The sequence below is a fragment of the Dermacentor andersoni genome, chromosome 10 (assembly GCF_023375885.2).
Source record: "Dermacentor andersoni chromosome 10, qqDerAnde1_hic_scaffold, whole genome shotgun sequence".
In the NCBI taxonomy this organism is placed as follows: domain Eukaryota; kingdom Metazoa; phylum Arthropoda; class Arachnida; order Ixodida; family Ixodidae; genus Dermacentor; species Dermacentor andersoni.
Genome location: NC_092823.1, coordinates 42,439,373 through 42,466,394, shown reverse-complemented (window position 1 = coordinate 42,466,394; position 27,022 = coordinate 42,439,373). Strand labels below are relative to the sequence as shown.

Sequence of the window (27,022 nt, the reverse complement as noted above, 5' to 3'; positions counted from 1 at the left end):
ATGTTTCTCATAGTGGTCGATGCCCACTCCAAGTGGCCGGAAGTTTTTGTGATGCCGTCGACTACTACAGAGGCAACAATTCAGTGTTTAAGAGATGTTTTTGCACGTTTCGGTTTCCCCGAGACAATTGTGTCGGATAACGGGCCACAATTCACCTCACAGGACTTCAAACAGTTCGTCCGAGAGATGGGCTGCCGACACGTGCAAACAGCACCCTACAATCCTAGCGCAAATGGGCTCGCGGAACGTTTCGTGCAAACTCTGAAGAATGCGCTGCGAAAGGATGACACGCACCAACCACTGAAGGTAAAGTTAAACAAGTTTCTGCTCGCCTATCGGAACACTCCTCACGCTACAACGCACGAGGCGCCGGCCAACTTGTTGTTGGGTCGACGTTTGCGTACGCGCCTTGACGTGCTCAAACCTGTGGTGGGGGAGAGGGTGGCTTACGAACAGTTCAAACAGACGGTGAACCGACCATGTCGAGTGCGCGAAGTCACTCTTGGTGATCATGTTCTCGCACGCAATTACAGGGGACAGCCAAAATGGATGCCAGCAGTAGTAATGGCCCAGACTGGACCAGTGTCTTTCAAGGTTCGTGTATCAACCCCTTCAGGATGCTTGGAGTGGCGGCGTCACAAGAACCAGTTGCTTCAAAGCACGACAGTGCCTGCGGAAAACGTCGTTCAAGACGATGACTTCTCCGTGGGGCCACACAGCAACCTCGGATCGGGACCAGCTGCGGAAAACTCCGTTGAAGGCGATGGGTTCGCCGTGGGGCCACACAGCGACCCCGGATCGGGACAAGCCTTTTCAGTACCACCAGCTAGTGTTTCTCTCTCACCACCGACGTCGCAGGCTGACACTGCACGGGGTGACGAGGATCGACGCTACCCAATTAGAAATCGTCGACCACCTGATAGGTTCCAAGCAGGAACGTGAACTTCGATAGTTTCATAATAAAAGCGGAGGAAGTGTTGTGTCGGCGATAGCGTGCCTGATAAGCAGACTACCGTTAGTGCGCATGTGCGCACAAGTACTTATGTCTTGCTATGTGCGTGAACCGTTGATTCTAGATGTAACCAGGAGCCCGTAAGCTTCGGGCAATAAACACCGTTTTCCTGTTTGATCCCTTGCCTGGTCACCCACTGACATGAGATACAACAAACAATGTCCCAACTCTCTCTCTCTCGCCGTGGCTACATCCGGGGGTTCTGTTGCTAGTTGTTTCAGTTTAGAAAAACTATCATGGGAGTCCATAACTACTCTCTCTGTGTCGTCAGCCACAATATTCTGCGGACACCAAGATCTCATAAAAGACATTCAATTTGCGAGCAGCCTGTAACAGTACTCAGTAAAACGGAGCATCATAGGATGTAAATGCGAATGCTAGGCTACGTTGCGAGGCTGCGCAGATATTCAGCTTTTCTTCTCAGACTTTGTGTTCCGTAAAATTTTGTGGTTGACTGTACATGAGAGGCAAGGGGATAGATATTGTTGTTTAATTTTACTCAAAGCTTCGCATTTATTATAATTTGCAATTGAAGGACTCATTTTAAATGTGTACCCGCAGAAACCTTTTATCCCGTTTTTTAAAGCTTTTGTCCGAGAGCTGCCAACCCAGTTGTTACACTAAGGAGCCCCCCCCTCCCCTTTTTTTTTTGTGCGCGCGACAAATAATTATTTACGTTATCCCGTTCTGGCACGCAAAACCCCAGACTTTATTTTTTTAGTGAAACGCGGCTTAGGACGTGAAAGAATATATATATATATATATATACACATATATAGTATTCCCGTAAGCGAAGGCCCTGTTGTGGTGGTCTCATTTTTCAAAACATCGCTGACGCGTTAAAAATCGCACCATGGCCCTGCCGCCAGAAGCCGAGTACATTCAGCACTCCGCGGGAGTGTACAGGAGAAAGCGGGCATACTCCTGTGTTTCCAAGCGAAGATAAGCGTACAACTGGAAATGTCTTTCCGTGACACGGTCATTGCGTTGCATGCAAACACTGCATCAGGCTAAAGGCGCGCTCTTGAGTTGCATTCGATGCCGTGAAAACTACCACCTGTGCTTTCTGTGACGCGAGTAGTTTCCTTTTTTTTTCCCCTTCAGAATCCGCGCTGCACTTACTGCGCGTTGTGAACGGGTCTCATCAAAGGTGCCGTAATTAATTATTGCTGACACTCTAGGATCGTACAGACTTCGTGCCGTACAATTATAGAGTCGGCAGCAACCTCAAAAAGAAACGCGATAAAGAAAAGTTGAGACACGACGGTGTTTCTTTGTGTCAGCACTCCTTCTATAAACCAGAACGCAAAAAGAGAGAAGTTCGGTTCACCTGTTCAAGAAAATCTCACCTTTGCAGGCTTTGTGTGCCGTCTTATGGTGAGGAATCAGCGCCGGTACGTAAAGACGAGGAAGACAAAAACGGGGAGTTGGTGTGGGGGAGGAGTGAGAGAAAAGAAAAGCCCGCAGACTAAAGAAGCAGCGTGAACTCTAGACACCAGGCCCCGGTTCGAGTTTCTCGGCTTTTATGCTAATTACACAGCCTGCCGAGCAGCCGGCAAGAAACCGAGCTTCCATCAAGCGGGAACGACGCGGAAAGCTGGAGGGACGCAAACGAAGTAACAACGAAAGAACGAAAAAAGAATTCGTACGACGGCTTTCTTCCTTACTTAGAGAGCCGGCGAAAGCGTTCTTAACAAGGTTACACATCAGCTTACCTGGGGGCGCACAGAGATTAGCGCTTATAATGAGTGGTACCTGCGTGGTCTGAATCCCGGCACCCTCGGCTGTGCTTGGCCCGCCAGTCGGGAGCCTTCAAACGTTAGCTGTTTATTCGTGCGAGACTCTGACGCGCTCGCACGTATTGCAGAAGCGCTTTTTTTTTTTGTTCTTGTTGTTTTTTACTCATTCTGTCTTGCACATCTCAAAGAGCACTGCAGGTCGAATTCGCTAGCCAACACGGCAGGTAACGTCCTCCTTTGAGTTTCATTTTCTTGTTTCTTTTTCGCATCGGTAATCTCGTTTCTCTGCCTCTCGACGCAATAATTTGACTACCCGTCGTATAGCGAGGCAGGAAGGTAATGTGGCCCAAGTTTCGCGCGTTTTCTTTTATCGAGCGCGATATTTTGAAAATCCAAATGAGAATAAAAGAAAGAGATTTATTCACCTCTATTGGTGAACATTACTCCTGTTTCCGTTTAAGAGTTATCACACTCACAGGCGAGGGAAACGGGCACAGTTGAAAGTGCTGCAAGTAAGTTTTAAAACGAAGAAAAAGAAACCTAGAGATACGTAGCAACATAAGTGTGCTAAGAGGTGCACGCAGGCAAGTCGACAGATAAACAGTTCAATTTAAAAGATAAGATAAATAAGATAAGATAAATAAATAAGATTAACAGTTAACAGTTAAAAGGAAACTCATCAAGAGCAAAAAAAAGCGGACGAGAGGGCGATGGGGAGGGAAATGCTTGCGCAATACACGAAAACCCTATATATCTACACATATGCAAACACAGCAGTTAAGGCGGATCTGCTGAACACTGTTTGTAGTCACAAATCTTAATAGGTTGAAAAACGGATGAATATGTTACAGCGACGATTCCGGGAGGTAGTACCTTCCGTTTTTCTTTCTTTTTTACTGTACTGGTAAAAGAAGCCATTCGTTTGCATACTTCTCAGTTCGAGCGAAAATCTGTTGAGCTTTGCTTCGATTGGTAAAAAAAATAATTCCTTTAAAAATCGATTTTTTTTTATTTGGAAGTACCGCTTTTACCTACTGCATGTAAGCGTTCGTGTTTGTGTTTTTTAACTCATTTGCCTTGAAAGCTGTGACCTGTGCTACTCGAACTTTGATAGTTCCAAAGCTTCGAGGTTAAGCAAGGAGAGCGTGTAACGTAATTGCACTCACTAATGCCTACGTCAAACTTCGCCGATGATTTATAATCCTGTAGCTAGATAAATGTGTGGCTTACAAAAGGAAAAAACTATTAGCCCGAGCAAAAGGCGAGGGCGAAAGAAATCAGCAGGAGCGTTCAACTCCGTCTACTTCTAAGAAACTAGCCGTTTCTGTTTTAACATTATCATCACATATGGGAACCATACTACTGAGCTAATGTATCATATTTCAGTTCCGATTATTCTGTTTCTTGTTATTTAACTTTCGTGTATCTGTTATATATTTGTATATTGTTTTCTCTTTAGTATATATGTCGCAATGAGATTACACCATTTGCTTCTTCTTTAGTATCAACTGATTTTTATAACCGCCGCTCAGTACACAATCAATGGCTTTCCCGAAGTCATTCGTTTGCGAAAGTAACTTATGTCTAATAACATTTACCGACCCTTCGACGAAGGGATATAGTAACATTAGCTAAAAGCGTCATTTGATACAAACTACACTGAAGTGCCTATAATGAGCGATGGTACATAAATTTGCAGTTCTGAAGTATTCTTCCGCAACTCTATTTTGAGTCGCCATGGCGGGAAATGACTAAATATTACAAGAGAAAATAAATACCGAAATTTCGTGGATTTCGTGCCAGCGACTGTGCTCCATGGAACAACATTGGTACTTTAAAAATTTCGATACGTTTTCTCATGTTTCGTCCCTTTTATGCGCCGAAATGGTTCTCAAAAATTGCTTGATTAAGTATTTGGTTATTTGGTTTCTCGAGAACACAATGTAGTCCTGTTCTTCTTTTACCACTTATACCGCATATTCTTCTTTACCAATTAACTATGCCTCTGGATACGGTGTCAGAATTTGTGACGTCACAGTGCGGGAACGGTGCGGCAAACGCTAAGGCATCTTCTCCGGCCTTTGCGGCTCACCGAGTCTTCCCTCACGCCAACAGTGACAGTTGCGCTGTAGCCGAAGCGTGGCTAAGTTTACTATAACGCAGCTTGACCGAACATTCCTCGCAGTTTTCCTTCAAACCTCCTTTACCTCAAGTGGGCAGGTCTCTGCGACTGCTTATGGACTTATCGTACGTCACTACGCGTCTTCCCTTCTATCTCCCTATATCATTCCCTATTGGCGGCAAGATCGACAGAGTGGCCATCTGGCGGACACTGGCTGAACCACGGCCAGGTGTGGATTGCGCCACGCGTCGTCTGCTAGGCGCTACGTGTTTACAAGTGCGCGTATACGGAGTTAATATATTTAAAGACCATTTCTTTAAAAACCAGCGCAGTCGTGAACGCTGGTTTGCATTTCTGCTTTGACGTTGTACAAGAGCATCTAGTCTTGCGCTCTCGTCTCCGCGCTGTTGTAAGATCAACAACTCCTCCTGTTCGAGTTCGCGATGTGACTATCGCGCCATCGGATCGCCACAATTATATCAATTTCATTACCACTTCGTGTTTCGACTACATCACAAAAAAAAAGCATTTTACGTCGTTTTAAGCCAACTGAGTGGTAGCAGTAAGGCGTAAATGCCCACGCTCTAGTGACTTTTCACGATGTGTCGGTCACCCCTCAATGTCGGTGATGCCACGAAGCATGAACAAGGTAGCGTCAACGTCACTCAGCAGTAGCAAAGAGGGATCGTAAGCCTGCACTGATATCATGCGCATCCTACACTTTCTGTTGCGATAAGTGAAGCGCAATAATTGCGACAACCGTGCGACTCCCGCCTAGTTGGTGCGTGGCCAGAGCTGGTTTAATATGGGGTTGTGATGCCATTACTGTTAAATGCCACTCCTGTGCTATTGGCTCTAATTTTTTTTCTGTTCCATTAACATCTGGTGTCCACCAGGGCTGCGTACTTGGTCCCCTACTTCTTTTAATTTTCGTTCATGATCTACCTTAATGATCTACCCAAATTTGTCTCATCTCGAATGAGATTATTCGCAGGTGATTGTGTTATATATCGTAATCTTACTAATGACGCTGACCGCCTTTCCCTGCAAACTGATCTTGATGAGGTGACTGCTTGGTGTTCCTCGTGGCCAATGCCTCTGAGAGAGTCTAAAACAAAGCTCATGTCATTTACAAATCATTTCGTTCGTCTTCCTACATCCGACTGTCTAAATAATGCTAGCGCCTAGCTTACAAGTTACAAGTGGCTTGGCCTTCATCGTCAGCCTGATTTAACTTGGCATCACCACATTAACACCGTCTTCAGCTAACCGTTGCCTCCATCGTCAGACCGTCGTCATAATGCCATCGTGGTCGTGCCGTCATTGTCACTCCAGTTTTGTCATCCAATTCTCGTCGTGCGTCATTGTCGTCATACATTGCGATTGTCGTCGTACAGGTTTCGTGATACAGTAATCGTAACGCCATTGTCACCGTGCACTCGTCGTCATACCATTCTTCTCATGGCGTAGTCGTGCCATCCTCGTCACTTCGTCGTCGTCATACAGCCGTCATTAGGCAATCGTTGTCGTGCTGTCGTCGGGCTGCCATGGCATTAGAACAATGGGATGGCGACGAGTGTAGGACGGTAACGTCGGGACGGCGACTGTATCACGAAACCTGTATGACGGCTACGGCATGACGAGAGTCGGACGATGAAGCTGCAGTGACAATGACGGCACGATCACGATTTCATTGAGACATGGAGGCATGATAGGGAGCGTTTCACGATAACGACGCTGCAAGAGTGGTATGATCACGATTGAACGACGAGAGTTTTTACAATAAAAGGTTGAAGATTGACGTCGATGAAAGGAAGCAGGCTGTCTGAATACGATAGTATGACGACAACGGGATGACGTCACTGAAGTGATGGCAATGATAAAACGGCAGCGTGGTCGACGACGGCATAATGACGACCGCGATGGCATGATGACGCCAGCATGACGAGAGTCGGATGACAACGCTGGTATGACGATGATGCATCGACCACAACGGCATCACGTCCCGACCACATACCTAGTGGCCGAAGCTATTAGACAGTTTGGACGACTGGTCCAAGTCAGCTACATACGTGTCCGGGGCCGTGATGCCATCGTGGGCGTTGTCCGTCGTCGTTCCAGCTTTTCTTTCCGACTAACGTCATGCCGTCGTGATCACGCCATCGTCGTCACACAGTCGTCGTCATACTGTCATCGTCACGCCATCGTCACTACATCTTCTATGTGCAGCCGTCATCAAAAATGTGTCATACTGTCGTCGGGATGCTGCCGCAGTCGTTCTATCGTCATCATTGTAACATCGACATCCGATTCTCGTCATGCTACCGTCTTCATACCACTATCGTCATGCCATCGTCCCCTCGCCGTTGTTTAACCATCGTCATCCCTTCAGTATTGTCATCCCATTGTCCTCATGTCGTCGTCGTCATAGCACTTTCGTCGATCCGTCGACGTGATTCCTCGTTCATCATTGTACCGTAATCATGCTGCCGTCACAAATCGTGATTTTGTTGCCGTTTTTATGACATTGTCACCATTGAGTCGTCGTCGCACAAACGCTATCATCCATACGTTTTCATATTACCGTCGTCGTGCCAACTTGGTCATGCCATCACTGTCATTCCCGTTTCTTCATCCAGTTGCAGACATAGCTTGGTCGTCACGCCACATTCGTCGTACAGTCATCGTCGACTCATTGTTCTCGTGTCGTCACGTCGCCAAGTTGTCTTCGTTATACCGTCGTCATAATTTAAGGACGAATATCCCATTGTCGCCACTCCATCGTCGTTATACGCTTTTGTCGTTTCATTCCATTCCATTCCATTTCATTCCATTCCATCGTCACTGCGTCGGCGTCATACAGTTGTCGTCGCGCCTCATTGCACATGGGTGACCTTGGCAAGCGAGTGCCATAGCAAAGTGGGGCGATATCGAAGAACGTGGCGTATAGCTGAAGCAACGTCAGTCTCAGAGTTGCCACTACACGTCTGAAACAAACATGGTTTCAGCAGTACGGACTGTCTCTACATTGCTCGATTGCGATTCGGATTACCATCGACAGCCGTCGCGAGATGCGTTCTGACGTAATTTCTTTGAATTCTTTAGCATCTATGTTTTTTCCCTTCTCCCTGGGTGTTGCCACAGCATTGAATGAACCCGATGCTCTGACAGCAAGTTCTCCTGAGAGATAAATGTAATGGTGATTTTGTTAAAAATTTGTTGGCTCATGCAATATATCTCGGAGCTTTTCGTAGCACTGCTATCTTCTGATACCTCAGCTGCTGCTTTAACCTAAAAATTTAACAGGGCCGTTACAAAACAGAAAAACTTACAAGTTCTGGGCCATTGCCATCATTTTTTGTCTCAACCTTTCTGCGGAGAAGAGAAAAAAAGAAGAAGCACCTATTAAGGTTTCACCGATAGATCAATTCTTTTAAGCGCCTTCGAAATCTATCAGATCAAAGTAAACTGACAAGAGCAAGTTTTGCTAAACTCCTGCTTTGAAGGATCTTGAAGGATCAGGACCGTATAATCTCCTCTGCTGCACAATTTGCGTCAGCACAAAGCTTAATCGCCTTATCGGCAAACCTTCCTGTGGGAATCCTTGAAACTTTGGACAACGAGATCGATGAAGAGCCGGAGGCGCAGCGTACGAGATTTGGCACACGCTGTATTTGAGCGTGTGAGCCCTTTGTTTAGTTATGTCTTACTTCTACAAATATATTTTTTCCAGCTATGGAAACCTGCAAGTGAGATGATCGTGTGTCTGTTGCGCGTGAAACAAGCAGCATTAGTAGCTGTTAACGGCATGAAAATGATATCAAGAACGACCGCTTAAATTCGTTCCAAGGTAATATTTCGACTTGCTGCGATGGCCAAACAAGGGAAAAGCTTTGCGTACGTGTGTCTGACATAGGCGCGTGCGAACAAACTCCCGTCTAAATTATGTTCTTTTGGATCGTTTTGTCTTCTGCAGCGCTTACGTAATTGCATTTTTCTACCACGAGCAACGCCCGTAGCCCAGGCGAGGCGTATCCTCTCCGTGGCGAGCCGCCGCCAGCGATTCCCACCCACACTTAGTGCCTCATCCGCCAAACTTCCTGCGTCCGCGCCAAGCGCGTCGTTCCCAGTGACGTCACGCGACTATCCCCTCCACCAGCGCCCTCTTTCGGGCGGCCTGTCTCACGCTGTTTTTGCTCACTTTTCTTTCTTTCTTCTCTTTCTCTCTCTCTTTCATGGTTCTCTCCGGCGACCGCACGACGCAGGTCGTCGCTAGCCCTGGTCGGTCTGGTTTAGTCGCCGGCAACCCAAGCGCCGTCGAGGACCGGAAGAAAGGGGGAGGAAGAACCGTCCAGCTTTCGACCCTGGTTGCGGGCAGGTAAGAAGAGGCCCTTTCCGGAAACGGAAGTACACAGCGTCGCGACGCGGATGCCTGGAATGCCCCGGACGATCCGTCGGCGTGTGGAGGTGTGATGTCCGGCCGTAGCCATTGTGCCCAGGAGGGGAACACCTAGGAACTGTCGAAGGAAACGAGTGAACGCGAGTGACTGCGGAGGCGCTGCACGGAGAGCCGTTTCTGGCTGCCTTCGTTCAGTGCTCGGAAAGTGTGGACGACTTGTGTGATACAGTTTTGAATTCTACTTTGAAGTTAGCGGAAGTGGTGGGCTGCTCGGTGACTACTCGCTTGGTGTTGCCGTGTGGCTGGAGCTTGTGTTCGAGTGGACTACCTACTTCGTCTCTCGGAGCTTGGGTGCGTTTTTTTACCTCGCCCGTCAAGAACAATCTGGAGTCCTAGGGTAAGTTCGTACTTTTCATTTTAAACCAAGTGCTAACGGATCCCTTTCTTCTATGCCTACAGTTAGCGAAAAGTAAGAAATGTTTGGTGCAGGGGTGGGTGCACTGGATCCAACGTCATTTACTACAATACCTTTTTAATGTTGTTAGGCAAACGATGGATTGAACGCTAAAGACTATATACAAAGCATATTAAAAAAAAAAAACTGCAGCGCTGGCCAGTTCAGCAGATAGCTCGAGACCCTGGAGCAGTTCGTCGTCTTCGAAGGGGCGCCCGCGCGCATCGTCCAAAAGAAACGCGCCGTATGCATGTAGCATTATCCCCTGCGCCAGAACCATCGTACCGGTGCGTCTAGGTATCGGTGTTGACAGGAGAGTAATAAGGCTTGAGGCGCGTGACATGGACAACGTCAGTGAAATGCGAGGCAGCTGAGACACTAGCATTGACTGGTGCGATTCCATACGTAAGTGGAGTCACGGCACCCAGCACTCGAGATGGGCCTGTGTACAGAGACAATATATAAGAATCTTCAACAGGTGAACGAGGTCCCACATGGACCCTTGCGATGACGAATTGGAAAATGTTTGTTTTACTTTTCTGGACGCTGCATCCTTAGTCCTAATGTATCTGTATATGGATCCGCAATACGATCCCACCATAATTCTGTGGATCCGCGTATAACTTAACATAAACGGCATCAAATCATTGTGGTCGCAAATGGGAGAAATAAATGTCAAATTACATTTCATCTTAGAGCCGTTGTTTAGTCTCGAAATTCAGGTGCACCGCGTCGGCAAACACTTAGACGCCGATGAAGATCGAATAGCATCATTTCCTTGAACCGAAATAGGAACAATGTTACTTGTACTGTTCACACCTAATGATTTTCTTTACGTAGATTCGTTTTCAGTTATGCTAAAGCCCAGTAAGTTTCCGAAGATAATCTGAAGCAAGCTAGCCCGTTCAAAGAGAATTTTTGTTTATATTCTCGAGCCCCGTATGCTGCTGTACACAGCTTTACTGCAAATATATTTTGCCAGAATCCCCAGTGCAGAGTAGCAGACTAGAGCGCACTAGCTCAGGTCGACCTCTCTGTCTTTCCTATCAATAAATTCTATTCTGTTCTGTTGCCAGAATCACAGCACTGGGAAAAGGTTTAGTAGTGCATTGACTACTATTTAATTCTGATTAGAGAAATAAATGCACGTGATTTATGTCTCGCTAAAGCTATTTGTAGGGCCGTTCAAAAATGTCTCGAACACCGAATCACAAGCGAAACATTTCCGAGCTGCATTCACTCTGCTCCCAGTTCATCGCTGAAGCATTGGAAAATTGTTTCAAGCAAAAGTGCAACATTCGAAGACCTTTCGCCAACTTTTGTTAAGCAAAGAACTTTTGTTCTCTGGACAAGAGTAGCTTTGTCAGTAACAATGTTGTAATGCTTTCGTGGCAAGTACTGGTTATAACTCTGAATACATTCAGAATTCCACATGAAAAGGCTCGGCGTACGGCACTAGCACACGAAATCGCGTGCTTTACAAATGCAAAGCTCGACGACGCCTTCCTTCTGCCCATCGCAGGCGCTGTCTATTGCATCTTGATGATGGCTGCCAGGGATTTCCCCGCCTAACACGTCGAAAGCGAAGCACATCGCTGTATGCGTCCGTACATGTTGAGGTAACTTAGACGATGTGCAAGTTACAAGGAGGAAGAAGGAAGTGACGACTTGGTTCATTCGCACTTTTGTTATTCGTCTTAATTTGAGCTCTGTCTTAACTAAGAGTCTCCATCTACACCGTGCACTGAAACCGAGTCCGAATTCTTCATGTTGCTCCTACATGTTTCTCTTCCATGTGAGCCACGGGAATAGCTTGAGTTCTTCATCAAACTTTCAAACAGCAAGTGTATTCTTCATAGCGTGGAGATGTCGAACGTAACGTGTCTATCTCCTTGAAGCCAAATAAGCTAACCCCGGTAGCTTTAAGACACCTACCAGCGGGCGTGGACGCTTTCGGGCTACCTGCTCGATGTACAGGTTGAATCACGTAAATTGTGCTAAGAGTCAAAGAACGGTATCCCCAGACGAATGAAATCTGGAACATGTGCTTGGTGGCTTTTGGAGGTACGTTCATGCATTGTAACACAGCTAATTAACCGATTAAGAACAATAAATTATGCTCATTTAGCCCTTCAAAGCCCGAGCCTATTTCCAGATCAAGGAAAATAAAGCAACTTAATCACTCTTACTTGCGGCCATCGCGAGTACATTCGTATAGAAAAATTCGTATGAAATATTCTTCAATTGAATGTTATTCAGCACAGCAATTAGCATTTAGTGATGGGTTAGCTAATCTAGCCACAATTGAACATACACTCCAAATAATCAAAAATACTGCCATGAGTTTCTCGCTACATTCCCCGCGCTTAACTAAGTATTTCTAGGTGTCAAACTCAGCATGAGAAAAATAATACCTTAGGCCTTTTGTGGGGATAATAGATCATTCTGCTTCAATTGCACAAGCCTCCTTTCCCGCATTACAGAGCATGGGTATCAATATATTATATGGCTTGAAGAAGTTATCTTAAAGCAATTTCTTTTCTAGTGTTCATAGGATGCAAGACACTAAAACACCTTTACAATGCCTGAATATGTCTACATGCGCTCCTCGGTTGAAGAGGTTTCTAGCGTTTCGTGAGAGAAAAGCTCGCCTCAACAAAGCGACAATCTTTACGGATGCACAGGGCAGCCAGCCGGTACTTACACTGGCTAACCTCCCTGTCTTTCCTCCTCTTTGTCTCTCTCTCTCTCTCTTTACGGATGCACTGTCGACCATTTAGTTAAAGTCGGCAACGTTGTTTCGGTGATGGAAGTCACCCGTTTACGCCAATAATAAATGGGAGGTTATGACATAAGAAAGCAAACGTTTAAAAATCTGTTATAACCTTCTTTGTGTCACAGCTTCTGGTGTCACTCGGGGACTTGACTGTTTCTTTTTTTCTTCACTCCTGTTTTTCTTCCAGGGGATATACATAAGATGACCGCATGGCAACCTATAGAGGCTCTATATAAGATCATTAAGTACTAAATATATATATTGAAACGGGGCAGTGGAGCAGTTCACACCAATTATTTCGTTTGTACAAACAGCTGGTCATTCATATGGCGTAGTCACTGATAATATTCTCGCTTTAAGAATTGTTTGGCAAACAAGCTTGTGAACTACTTGTCTGACCACAATTGTTTAATACTGACCATTGACCACAATTTGATTAATACGTTTTACACCATTAGGCAATTGCCATCTGGTTTGTGTGATTTGCGGGATTTTTTTTTTTATTTGTTAAAGCTTGACAAAAGGTAAGTGAAGTATCCAGGTTGGGTGGCAAATGCTTCAGTGTTCTTTCTCGACATTGCTGCACTCTATACGTCATGTGTGTTTCTGATCCCCTGGAAGTGCATTTGTGCATGAAACGTGCTACTGAAGACTGCTGAACAACACCCACTGTCATATATATACCAAGTGGCCACACTGTCACAGTTACGAGTACACAAGCCTTCATCTTTTGCTTTCAGATGTACAGATGTACTTCTTTCAGATGTACTTCTTATAATGTTTGCCTCAGGTAAAAAACTGTCAAGCATTGCCAGTACGATACACCTGCGCTATAATACTGCTCATGGCAATGCGCTGAACGATGAGTGCAAGTTTTCAGTGCATTTCCTGTTTACGCGCATTTTGATGTTTCCTATATTAATGAGTAGGTAAGACTTTATAAGTTAATCGGTTTTATTACGCGAGATGTTGCTCACGCTCCCAATTCAACTAGTTTGATGGCTATTAATTTCATTTACGCCAAGATGTTCCTTCTGGTAAAAAGCCATTTTGTTATACGTGTTTTACTATAGACCAAACCTTACTTCTTATACAGCATGGCATGCTTTTTCGTAATATAATCTCCTGCTATATATATATATATATATAACTTGATTGCGAAGAAACAAATAATTAATGAAAGATGCCTTTTCGCTTGCTGTGTACGACTTTGACCCATGGTGCTCCTGGAAATGCCTTACCAGCGACAAAACTACGGAGTGCAATCAATTTCATTGGCACATTTTAGGGTAAGTAGGCGTGTGCTTCAGAAGTAACAACTTCGAAAGGGTATTCCGAAAAGTTACGCTACGCCAACCAGATAGAGAAAGGGTGCGCAGAAAAGCAGGGAGGTTAACCAGGCGAAGTTCCTGTTGGCTACCCTACACTGGAGGAAGGATTAGTGGGACGAAAACATTGCACTTGGGGTGATGATCCACGGTGCATTATAAGTGCGAATTTTTTCACTATGTTTACGCTACGCGAAAACGTTAGTGCAATGAACGTAAATAACCTTGAGGAACAAGGCGAGCAAAGAGAGAGAAGGAAAGGCAAAAAGAAAAAGAAAGAAGGTAGTTATATAAAGAACCTAACTGTACAACGTAGTGATGCACAAATGACTTCCGCGGAAATATGCAATGTAAAGTTCCATTCCCAAAGGGAAATTCTGGCGCCAACTTGTTTATAGCATAATCACCATCGTATAGCATAATCACCGTATTTGATGTTCACTGAAGGGCGATGGTCACATGCAATTACCCCGGTTTTCCTTCGGTTGACGCCAGCCTACGCTTGCAACTTTCCTAATTACACCATGCCGCCTATTTCTCTGACCTTTTCGAATGCGTGTCCGTACATTTGGTGGCCATTGTGTAAACTGAATTGACCATCGGTTGTCCGACTTACGCGTGACATGATCTATCCAAGTCCATTTCTTCCTCTTAATTCGACTACAACATCAGCTGCCCCCCCCCCCCCCCCCCTTCTTTTTTTGTAGCGCAGTGTTAGGAAACAAACGCGTAATAGTTCCTCTGAGAAAAGCTTCACGCGTACAAAATTCTTGTTCGAGGAATTTTTCATGAGGTGACCAGTGCGGATCACCTAGTTCGACACATGCACAGAAAGAGGGACTGCACGTCCGCGTGTTTAGCCGAGCAGTAAGGAAAGCAGGGCCAACGTAGGCCTAATGTTATGGCACATCGGCCCTATATTGGACAAAGATGGGGCCAGCATTAGCACCGTATAATGGCTACATGCTTAGCTGTAATGTAGAAGCGGGTGAACTACGCCTTTTTTCGCCGAGGATTTAACGGAAGAGATGAAACATTTTATCGGAGACGTTCCGTGAAGTGATGAATGCTTGACATGCTTAACGTAGCTCGCGGCTTACGCAAGAAGGCCACGGTGGTCTGCCTAAATTTTTCGTCCGTCTCGCTCGCCGTCTGGCCGTCCGATGCTGTCTGCTGCGAATGGACCGCGGCGAGAGGCGTGAACGAGGATGCGACCAATCGGAAAGGCCTTGGAGTGGTGCTTCCGCGGTTGGAGAGCTTTAATGGTTCTCGATGAGCTCTGATTGGCTCTCTGCCGCCCCCTGTCGGCTGGCGCGCTTTGCTCCCCTGAAGAGGGTCGCGAGTGCGACGCATGGTTGAGCACGTCGCGCTTTGCCGACAGTCGCTGAGGTTGGTCGAGGAGAAAAAAACAAAATAAAGTGGCGCGGTTGCCACACGTGAATGAACTTGACTCGTAAGATGTTTACCGGATGGCTTTCAAAGACACACTAACGAGAAATAATGGGCGAATACTGTATCAGTGAATTACGTGTGGTGAGGCAGAAAAGACCCAATAACAAGAGACGGACGGTGAAGGCACCTTGTGGTTCACGCACTAGGTCGCAGAGACGTCACAAGTCATTATATTATGTGTCTGCTTACGCTTAGTTGCTACGTAGTTTCATGAAAAAAGAAAAGAGGATTACGTTGTATTCTGAGGGAATAAACGCTCAACCCACAAAGTTCTGCTAACTTTTCCTTCACCAGTATGATCTAAGCATACACACAAAATCTAAGCGAGACAAAGGGTAACGAAGGCGGCGAACGGAGCTTGCCCAGAAAGAATCATTTGACATTCATGGAAGGACACTGACATAATGGGACTGAGATGACGGCACAAGTTACACGTAAAGGGGAGATTAAATTGCTCCAGTAGGCATCAAATCATGAAACATTGAGAAAGACCGGAAATAAGATATGTCGAGAAATGTGGGACGTAAGGTGCTGGAGCGTTGTCATTATTGAAATGCGAAATGCTATCGATGACAATGAGAAAAAAAAAAAAAAACTCTGACAGACGACCATAAAATGCGCAGGTTTACGAGTGGTCAGTGAAGATCTGGCAATTCACTTGCGAGAAGACCCATTTTTCTGTGCCGGAAAAGAAGCCTCTGCGGTTACATCCCTCGCAATTACTGAAAAAAAAAAAAGAGAACTTTGAAACTCGCGCTCAGTATAAGCTGAATATAGAAGCGCTGTCCCACGCCCGTACTTGAAATTGCACGAACATGCAAACATCCAACAAGCACGTGTTATGTTAATTAAGTTCTCGACGCGAACGTGCTCAGCCACGTTCATAATCCGGTTCTTTTCGAGCTTCTGCGACTTTTCTGCGACTGAAGCATCACCTCCATGGCTTTTTTTTTCTGGAATAGCACAAATCCGCTCCAGAGCATCTGTTCGCTTAACACGTTCCTCTTTCCACAGCTTCTTTCCCGCAATCGGATACCGTACATAAGGCATCGCGCTTCGGTTAATCCCCACCGGCCCTGAGTGGCACCCTTTTGACGTTCCGAGCCTCGCGGTTGAAGCGCAGCTGCTAATTGTCGCGTACAGACGAAAAAACGGACAGATTTATTGAACTTTATATAGTTAATTAATTCGGTTCGCAGTAAAAGAAAAAACACAATATAGACAGATTATGCTAAATGCAGCCTTTTCTGTTCTCGGTTCACGACCCCTGACGAACTTTTAACCTGCCACTTTTTTTTTTTGCGCGATAGCATTATGCGGATGATTCAAGGGCCCTCGGCATTGTTCGTTATCGCAGAAAACAGATTGGAAAGAGGGGGAGGCGCATGAAGTAGAAGAGCAAGAAAACAAGTCATGAGGTGAGGAAGAGGAGGAGGAGGCAAGCTTAGGTGGTTACGTGTGCGTCACGCGACAATGCGGCAACATCCCCTTCGCTCGGCGCGCTGCCTCGGTCAATTTCATCGCCCTCGCAAAGGGATGGCCAAGCGAGAACGGAAAGCGGCTGCCGCTGGGGCGTAGATTATGGGCGTCGCCGGACCGACGTAGTGGCGGACGCATCGCCTAGGGTCCATGTAGATAAGGAATTTATGGTAGAGCCATTTTTTCGCTTAGAGTGAGTGAGTGAGTGAGTGAGTGAGTGAGTGAGTGAGTGAGTGAGTGAGTGAGTGAGTGAGTGAGTGAGTGAGTGAGTGAGTGAGTGAGCGAGCGAGCGAGTGAGCGAGTGAGCGAGCGAGTGAGCGAGCGAGCAAGCCACTCTGATAACATTGGAAACGCTGACAACTGTTCCGTCACCGCCTTCTCCACCAACAGTGGATTGTTGATTGAACAAAGGAGAGAGAGAGAGAATAAACATTTTTATTCGGTGAATGAAGCTTCGGAGAGGCGTCCTCATTCCAGAATGGCTTGAGCTCGGGCCGCGTCCTGGGCCCTCGCAATCAGCCGTTGCTGATCCTCGAGGTCGGAGCTGGCCAAGGCTCTCTCCCAAAGCTCGTTAGTGGGGTAAGGGTTCGGAGGATTTAATGGTGCCGCTCTGCAGCCCCCTACTATGTGCCAGAGGGACCCGGGCTCTGCGCAGAAGTGGCATTGCGGAGAGAGAGAGAGAGAGAGCAAATGATAAATGAAAGGTAGGGAGGTTAACCAGGAATGAGCCCGGTTGGCTACCCTACACTGGGGAAAGGGAAACGGGGACGGAAAGATTAAAGAAAGAAGAGAAAATCCACCGAGGATATCGTTCAGTCACTCAGTCCGGATCACAGACGCTGACTCAATTCTGTATCTTTCAAATATCGCAGCAGCGCTTTTGTGGCCTTTTGTAGCTGCGATATGCGAGGCCACGGTCCCAAGATCTTATTCAAGGTGAACGGTTTTCTATCTAACTGGTTGAGAGCTGTGCAGAGTTCTTGTCTTTCATTTTCAAATGATGGGCAGTAGCACAGTAGATGGTCTATAGTTTCTTCGACACCGCAGGCATTGCACTCGGCGCTATCAGCCATTCCAATTAAAAACGTATATGCATTCGTGAATGCGACGCCCAAGCGTAAGCGGCACAGCATTGTTTCCTCATTACGCGGAAGCCCTGGTAACAGTCGCAGTTGCATAGATGGATCGAGGGAATGCGATCGATGTTGAGTGAAATCAGGTGTGTGCCACATCTCCAATGTCATACGGAGAATTTTGTAGGGTCTATGAGGTGATTTCTGGTTGGGTGGGGGAATGTATTAACCTGTAGAGCTCGGAGGAATCGCTCCTGCTCTCTAGGTAGTGACTTGTGTGGGGGTGCATATGTTCGGCGGGTTAGCTTGTAGTGTTGTGTGATGTCTTGGTAAGAGACTAGAGGGTGCATGCGCTCGGGTTCAGATTCCTCGGCGTCGGCTCGGTGGGTCAGATCTCGAGCCACGTGGTTGGCGACCTCGTTGCCAGGAATGCCTTGATGAGCTGGCGCCCAGATGATCATGACTGATCTCGTTGGCGGCTTTTGATTGATGATCCGGAGCGTAGTGGTATGAATCCTGCCACTAGCAAAGTTGCGGCACGCCTGTTGGGAGTCGGTCACTATGACTTCAACCTCTGTTTGGGAGAGCGCGAGGGCTATGGCCGCTTCCTCGGCTTGGAGGGGATTGTTTCGTGTGAGCGAAATGCTGCTCCGATATTGTGTTGACGACTACGGTGGATGTTGTGGCTGCGCGTCTGGAGTAAGAAGCCGCGTCCGTGTAGGCTGTAGAGGGTAAAGTCCCGTATCGCTTGTGTATGGCCAGGGCGCGGGCCTCCCTTCGCTCTGCGTGGTGCACTGGGTGCATATTGCGAGGTAGAGGACGTACGGTGATGTTTCTCCGGATGGCATGGGGTAAGCTCACAGTCTGAGGCGGCGGATGGCTCAGAGGGGCAGAGAGCCCCAGGCGTAAGAGAATGGACCTCCCTGCTTCCGTAACCGCCAGCCTTGTTCGCTGACTGGATAAATGTGCCTCGATCAGCTCCTCGGCCGTGTTGTGCACACCTAGTCGTAGTAGGCGTTCTGTGGACGTACTGGTTGGCAGGCCCATCGCCTGCTTATATGCCTTTCTGATCATTGTGTTGATTTTCTTCAGTTCCGTCTCGTTGAGTAGTGCGTATGGAATAGCGTAAGTTATTCGAGACACGACGAAGGCTTGGACAAGCCGAAGCGTGTCCGCCTCCCCCATGCCTCTTGTCTTGGTTGTTATTCGCCGGATCATGTGCGTAACTTGGGCTGTTGTATTTTTAAGCTTTTGAATGAACAAAGGATGTTAGTATCATGTCGGCGTGGCTCCCAGGAACGCCACGCCAAGACAGACGCAGACGAGGGTCCGAGGCTGAGAGCTATTTTATTGAAAGCGCCGCGCCTTAAACAGGCTCAGCGTCGCTATCACAGCGCCCCCAGAGGGCGTGTAAGTGTCGGTCTCGAAAACGAAACTTCGATGTCACAGTTAACATAAGGTGATACACAAAAAGAAGGGGTCGGGCAATAAAGAACATTTAGCAACCATGCTCAAAGAACAACATTCAATGTAGAAAAAAAAAAGCAGCACATAAATCAATCTGTAGCCAACACAAAATTCTGCAACATAAGAATAACACACAGCGACATAGAAAGTGTCAATGCATTTCGACAAGGTCGCTTTCAATGAAGAAGGTTCTTGAAGATTTCAAGGCTGATCACTGTAATGATGCGTTATTCCATGGCTCAAGCAACTTTTGTATGCTGCAGGGACGATTATCAAGAGTCATGAAAAGCACATTCTTGCTGTTCATGCATCATCATCATCAGCAGCATCATCATCATAGCTATATGTCCACTGCAGCGATCTCCAATCACCCCTGTCGTGCGCTAGCGGATTCCGGCTTGCACCTGCAAATTTCCTGATTTCACTACCCCACCTAATTCATGCCGTCCTCGAATACGCTCCCCTTCCCTTGGCACCCATTCTGTGACTTTAACGCTCCACCGGTTATCTACCAACGCATTACACGGCCTTGCCAGTTCCATCTAATTCTCATAATGTCAACTATAATATCGGCTATGCCCTACTAGACTAACGGCTCATACACAGGACAGGTTAATAGAACGCATTCTGCGTTATCCTTAAAATGGCTGCACGTGCAACAAGGAATAGCTGGACGACGTATTAGCTGTGTATAACGTGCATTAGCGTGCTCGTTAAAGAACCCCAGGTGATCAAAATTAATCCGAAGTCCACCACTACGGCGTTCCTCATAATCGGATCGCGGTTCTGGCACGTAAAACCGCAGAATTTTTTTGTTGTTGTTGTTGTTGTATACTCCACTTCCAACCTGATCCGCTGTTCTCCTCACTCTGGTGCCCTTACGCCCTTACCCGTGCGTGATTGGCTTAATGAGGTCACGTGGTGTTTCCACGTTCCTTCTATAGCCACCAGCGCCCCCAAAAGGTCAAAATTTCTTTTTTCATGTGGGGCGGTTAACACCAATATGGCATAAATAAGGATTTACTGCACCGAATAGTTTATAAACGAGTACTGCTAGCAAATGCAGTACGACACCAACCAAAGGCTATCTATTTTTGTGCTCCGGTTAAAAGGTTTGGATCATTTTGGGAGCGATGGTGGTGCATCATGCAGAAGGAGGGTTAGAGCCGGAGAGGAGTGGGAAATTGGAGAATAGCGCTACATTGAAACTCATCTGGAGACCTTAACGTCGCCGTGGTATCTTAAGCAACGCGCAGGTCACTTGGAAGTCGCTTGAGCATCAAAGATGCATCGTTTGGAAAAGAAGGCGATGGAATAATCCAAGCGTTTCGTCGTGCTATGACAGAAACTGAGAGTGAGTGGCATCGACTCGAGACCCTGGAGCAGCACAAGTCCAGGCTTTGGGTGTGCAGGGGTGCGAGGGGGCAGCAGAATGAAAGGACAAGCGATGAACAGTCATAGGTATGTACTTGCTACTAATGAACCTAATCGTCGGTTCGGAGACATCGTCTTCGGTTACCCCTCCAGCGCGTGGCATAGACCATGGTTCTCGTAAAATTTACCACTCCCCGTGAAAGTTCCTCTGAAGTACCACCCCCAGAGCGATACTCGCAGAAAAAAATTTATCCGCGTGAAATCTTCACGATATTCTTTCGAAATGTAGCAGTGTATTTCGTGAAAAACTAGAGGTTCGTTTATCACCAGTTGAGAGAATCCCACGACATAATATCATATTACATCTCTCAGGTGATAACGCGAAAAGCATGTGTTCTTTTGTTTTTCTTGTAGTGTGAGCTGCTAATTTTTCACACTTCCCGTAATTTTTTCTCTGTTTTTGTTTAATTCAGTTTAGATAGAAGCGGGGAGAAATTTATATGCAATAAAAGAAACTGAAAATGTTCTCTGCTTACCAGTGATCAGGCTGTAGTACCTGCTTCATGGCCGATCTTCTAGACTGAGTTGCGCCGTTTCACTAAGGAACAAGAACGAAGACAAGTATTAGCTTCGCGTATGTCACTAATGGGCAACACGCACAGTGCGTTTCGTGTAGAAAGAAGCAGTTGCCTTTTCTAAATTTTTCTTTATTACATTGTAGCGGCAGATTACTCAGCCGCAACAAAAGCGACACTTCAACGAAACATCAGTGTTTGTGTTCTTGATAGGTGTCTAGCCATCAGGCTTTGCAATCAAGGTCCATGGCCGTTACTGCCCTGTGCGATTACATCCTACCTCTCGCGCTCTCCCGCGGTCCTCAGTTTCAAGCCTAAAGACAGTCTTTGTCCAACACATTGAGGAAACTAGAGGATCCTCCTCTGTGTGAAGAGACTGTACTAGAACGCCGTCCCCACCGAATATCGGCTCAGAAGGCAGTGAAGGCACTTTCGTGCTTTCTGAGAACGCCTGGTTTGTACGAGCGGCTTTTACTGAAGTAGTGTCCGGGCCCGTCTCTATATCATCTCTCTCCTTTCTCTCTCTTCCCCTTCTCCGTTCCCTCAACTTAGGGTATCCAACCGAACTCCTGACTGGTTAAAATCCCTACTTTCCTTACATCCCTCTCTTTCGCTCTCTGTATCACTTCTCTCTCTCTCTCTTTTCATCCCTATACCATTTCCCCTAATGCAGGGTAGCAAACTAGGCGCTCGTCTGGTGAACCTCCCTGCCTTTCCTCCCTTCTATTTCTCTCTCGCTCTCTCTCTCACAGGCGCGCACTCACATTCCACCTCCGCGATCAGCGAAGAGTAGAATAAAACTTCAGAAACAGACGCCAATGTTCGCCATCCGGCAGTCAAATTGCCTCGCTACGACCGTATTACTCGCTAGAGAGAGCCCCGACGACGCTAATGGTGAACCCACGGGATAGAATTTCCTGTCGAACTGTTTGCTCGTCCCGATAGTCCCGATATTAGGCCTAGGGATATGGTAAGGAGCATCGGCTGAATGATAACCTCTGTTTCATATATCGTGCACCTAATGCGTGTATGCGTCAGTTTCAGTTCATGTGGAACTTCTGATAAGACGTAAAGGTGGTGTTCTCTTTCTTTTCAGTTTTGGGGTAAACAGCGGCTACTTATGCAAGCCTTTCGTGACGCATCTACTCGTGATTCAAACGCAAAATTGTGCGCGGAAGCTCTTCTAGAATAACTATTATATCTGAAGTTAATCTTATTGGCGGGGTCCAATATTTTGTTGATCTTGGCCTTCAAAGGACCGGAGGTTGACCGGTCGAACACAGTCGCGTCTTTCAAAGCCACCACTATTAGTTCCTGTAGGTAAACCCATCAATCATTTAATTGATTAATCAATCATGTAATTCGGCAATCAATCAATTAATCCCTGTGTCATTAGTAATTCATTCATTCCATCCTTTCATTCTTCGTGCGGGCTTCAGCCGAGTGGAAATGGTCTTCACACCGACGGCGGAGCGCTTTTACAAATAACTGCACGCATCCTCATGCCAGAATCCTTATTTGGTGTCCTTCAAGCATTTAAAACAACTCAATAAAATAAATCAAATGGCATAAAAAGCATTTGAGATAGTGTATTCGGCGCACACTAGTACACTAATTCAGCGAGAACACTGAGAGTGAGAAACAGACGCCAACAGACAGTTATGTTAACCAGGATAAACGTTCCGTTGGCCAACCTGTGCTCCGGCAAACGAAAGAGACAAAGAAAATTGCCTTCGTCGTCATGGCAATTTCTGCCATCCTCTCGGCATCATTCATCTTCGTCATGTCCTCTCATAAATAGTCATTGCTCCTGTCTTCTGTTGGGAGTTAGAGATGGCATTTGATCTGCAGGCGCCCTAAAAAAATGTTTACACCCTTCGGGGCTTATCTTGCCCCTGGACAACAATCGTCATAAAACCTTGCGTATACTTCGTTTATTGATGCGAAAGCATCAAATGGCCCACTGAGCGAAAAAAGTTGCGGCGTCTGTAGCAAAGAAATGGAACCTAAAGTCCCACTGGCTGCAACGCCACATCACGAGCGCGCCTCGACGGAGCCGAATGGGCGAAAGGGTACACCCACGCGCCAGGTGTTGCGAGAGGGGAGAAGGCATCGCCGCGACGCCACGTCACCCTCCATCTTGCTCTCGGAAGCCGGTGCGCGGTTCGTATCTCTCTCTCTCTGTCTCTCCCCCGCTGGGCATAGCTGCTCCGCGCGCCTGCCAGCCTTGGTGGCCGCTGCTGCTACCTGGGGTCTCTCGTCGCGCAGAACGTCAGCGGCATGCGGCGTTGGCACCGCAGGCTGCTGCTGCTTTCTGGCTCGGCAGCACGTACGCCTATGATACATTGTTCGCAGGGAAAAACTCGAAAGGCCGCTCAGCGGCGTTCAATTGCACGTTAATGCTTTCGCATTCACAGCTCACAAGAAGTGCTTAGATGTCCTCGGATTTTTGTTAGCACTCTGTACTCGCTACTTTCCTGTTCCGACACTAAGCACAAAGAAATTGGCCATAACAAACATAAGATTATGTTTTCTTTTCTCTTCGTGTGCGTTTTGTTTGCGTTATGCTTCGCAATTTCACATCCATGATCAAGACCAACCCTACGCGTAGCCGTTTGTCAGGCTGACACGCTCATACCATTCGTGACTTGCAAGTACAGGGAACGCAGCGTTGTTGAAGGGAAACGCCCGCAGCATAGATGGCGATTACTGTTGGCGACAAGATAAGTCTTAAAGCTTGCAATTTTTTCAGAGCGCAGTGTTGCCGGCGTTGGGGTTGGTAGGGGCGAGCGAATGATGTTAAATTCAATGGGTTCAAGTTTAGAGAAATTCGCCAAGTGCGTTTGTGTTTCAAAGGTGGGTTTCTACTCTACGGTTACAAATATTTGTAGAGAACTGTGCTCTTGGTGCATATTTTTCCGTTTGATTGCAATAGAAATTATACAGACGCTCGAGGAGCATTGCCACCATTGGCGGCGCCATAGTGATGTCACGCTATCGGGTACGCATGCGCTGCTCGCACGCGGTGTTAGATGCTCTCCAGTGAAGCGAAATGCCTTCGGCTGCAAAAACCGACGAAGTGGACGTACCATTTAACGCTACTCTTCAAATCCTCGCTGCCCGAGCCATGGGAAATATTCCGTAAGTGTCCACCTAGGAGGCATGTCCATGTCGTCTGCTGCAGAAGTGTTGATTGGCTGGGCCGCCGGTCTCCTTCTGACCTCTGCCCCAACCTATCCAATGAGAACTTCAGCTGCAGATGTCATAGACATGTCTACTAGCTGGTCATTTACAGAATACCCCCCCCCCCCTCCATCCAAGACAGCCTAATTACCTCCTGCGGCTGGCATGAGAGTTGCGCGCACGCATACCATTAGCACACTATAGACCGTGACAGCCTAAGCCAGACGGTGACAGCCTAAGCCATAATAGCGCACGTCCTGTCGTATTTCCTGTCCGTGTGAATCCAGCGCTATGACGTCAAATAATGCAACGAAACAACTAGGCCAACAATTTGCACTCCAGGTAGAAATTACAAGGCTATATGTACACTGCCCAACTCGAACACAGATGCGCCAGCCAATTAGGTTCACTTATTCCCCTGACGTCAAGAGTTTTGACGTGCCTAAAGCAATTGCATTGTTCCTGCGGAGCGGTCCATGTGTCATTGGTTTCATGATTAAATTCGAACATCTAGTGCGAACTTTATGGGGTATCTTTATGGGTGACTTCTCAGCCGTACTAACATTTTAGCTTGAAACAATTAGCTTTTACTGTAGAATTTGCCTAGCGTTTACCTTAGCAGAGCAAAATCATTAAGCTGTGAGCGGGGTCCAGCCGACTCGGCTCCCTTTCCGGGTGGGAGAGCCGGTGCAATACGCTTTTTCTGGGAGGAGCTTGCTTGTAATTGTTAGGTTGTCACCGACTTATAGCGTTATTGCTGAGCATTTGTGGGTGCATGCACTTTTCTGGAGCGAAGGGAACATGAACATCCTGGTAGTAGCGTTGTCTAATACGTCACTGGGTGCAGGCTAAGGCTGACGATTTCCCGTCCGTCTCATTCGATGCACCGTTGAGGAGGGGCGCCTGCAGCGCCATTGGCGGCGCTCCTCTTCAAGCTAGCGTTATGAGACGCCTGGTAGCTGCCAGGGCGTTGTTCCTTCTGCGCAGCAGCGTATGCCTTGCTTGCTGCGACATGCACCGTCCGAGGAGCGGAAGCGCAGCTCTAAACCTTGCTATCATCGTCAGCGTCGCGCCCTTCGGGCGAAGCAGTGAGTTTCTTTTTCTTTTTTACTATCATCAGGGTTTGGCGCATTTCTTTATCCTAAACTGGCTGCTCCTCATCTTCTTGTGCAGTGCGTAGCGCTTTTTCTGTTCGTCCTACAATGCTGGGAACAATGGCGTACGCTCGGTCGACTGTTCGCAAAATATCCCACAGGGGGCGCTACAGGCGGCTGCTGTGAAAATGGGCGCACAGAAGTTGTGATGGATACTCCTGGAGTGCCTCACGCATAATTGCTTTCACCGGGCAAATTGTTTGCCTTATACTTGTGAAGCTGAGCACTAATCGTACAACCATCTTCTCTAACTCTAAGCGAGCGCAGAAGTAGCCCTCGATTGGCCTAATGGCTTACTAACGCGCCAGTGGTAGAGGCGCTCATTACGATAATTCGGTTATTCTCTCCCACTCTTTCGGTCGCTGCTGTTTCCATTTGGACTTAGAAGTAAAGTAAGCAATCTAGATGCTCGATTGCGGTCACGTTTAGGTCTCCGTGTTGCAACACTGCTGCCCTCATTACGCCCACAGAGAAGGGAGCAGTGTTGCGCCCTTTTAAGCGTCTGGCTCCTCGCTGATCGCGACGCCCACATGGGATATCCCCTCGGTTGTGGCGTGCATACAAATCACCTCCGCGGTGGTGACTTACAGTTGAGTGCAGTGGCATGCAATGGCACTGCTCGCCTTAATCTACTATTTTTTTTCAAACGCATTGATATCGTGTTTTAGCTCAGCTTTTCGTGGCCAAGTTTATCTTTTTGCTGCGTGAACTAGATAATCGGCTAATCTATAGCTTAACCAAGTGGTTTTCCACTCACGTTTCTTCAGCACATATTGTTTTTTTCTCCTAGCACTCAAAATATCGCCAAATATTCAACTGCCGATTTGATAAAGAGGACCTCAGTTCGCTCGAATTCACACGTTCGATTCAGAGTGAGATAAGAAGTCCGAGAGAGATAATTTTTTTATCGATAACAAGCAAGTGAAACTGCGAAGTTCCGTTCGTATTCTTTGTAATTGTTATAGTCTACCTGCTAGCAGACGACAACGTTGTCAGTTCGAAACAACTGAAACTTCTGAACCGTGCTTCTACGGCCTTCTACACTTGGAATGATTATTCACAGGCGTAAAGGAGCCATTCCGAACATGCTTACACTATCACTGTCGCCTAAACTCTAATATGAAATGCTTCAATATGAACTGCTTTGCTGTCGGTGAAACTCATTTCTATTTTCGACTACTCGTTTAAGTGCTCACTGTTTTGAAACCTATGTTAAAGAAGCATTGACAAGGTGAGCTTCCTGACCTCCTTGGCTCACGACATTCTCCATCTCAGACTCGAAAACACTTCAGCTACGTAATCGCTGTTTAACATTACCCACTGATATCTTATTAACATAAATGAAAGAACACACTTGTTTAAGTACACCCGCTGTGGTTGCTTAGTGACTATGGTATTGGGCTGCCAAGCACGAAGTCGCGGGATCGAATCCCGG

The 27,022-nt window shown here is 46.9% G+C and overlaps 1 protein-coding gene across 1 annotated transcript in view; it reads left to right on the top strand.

Moving 5' to 3' along the window:
* The window catches only part of LOC126546272 (excitatory amino acid transporter-like), a 256,126-nt gene that overhangs the window by 58,852 nt on the left and 170,252 nt on the right, over nucleotides 1-27,022 (top strand). Inside the window, exon 2 of the mRNA XM_050194425.3 lies at nucleotides 9,139-9,669. The gene's annotated coding sequence lies outside the window, so the exon portion shown is untranslated. The remainder of the gene's footprint in view (nucleotides 1-9,138; nucleotides 9,670-27,022) is intronic.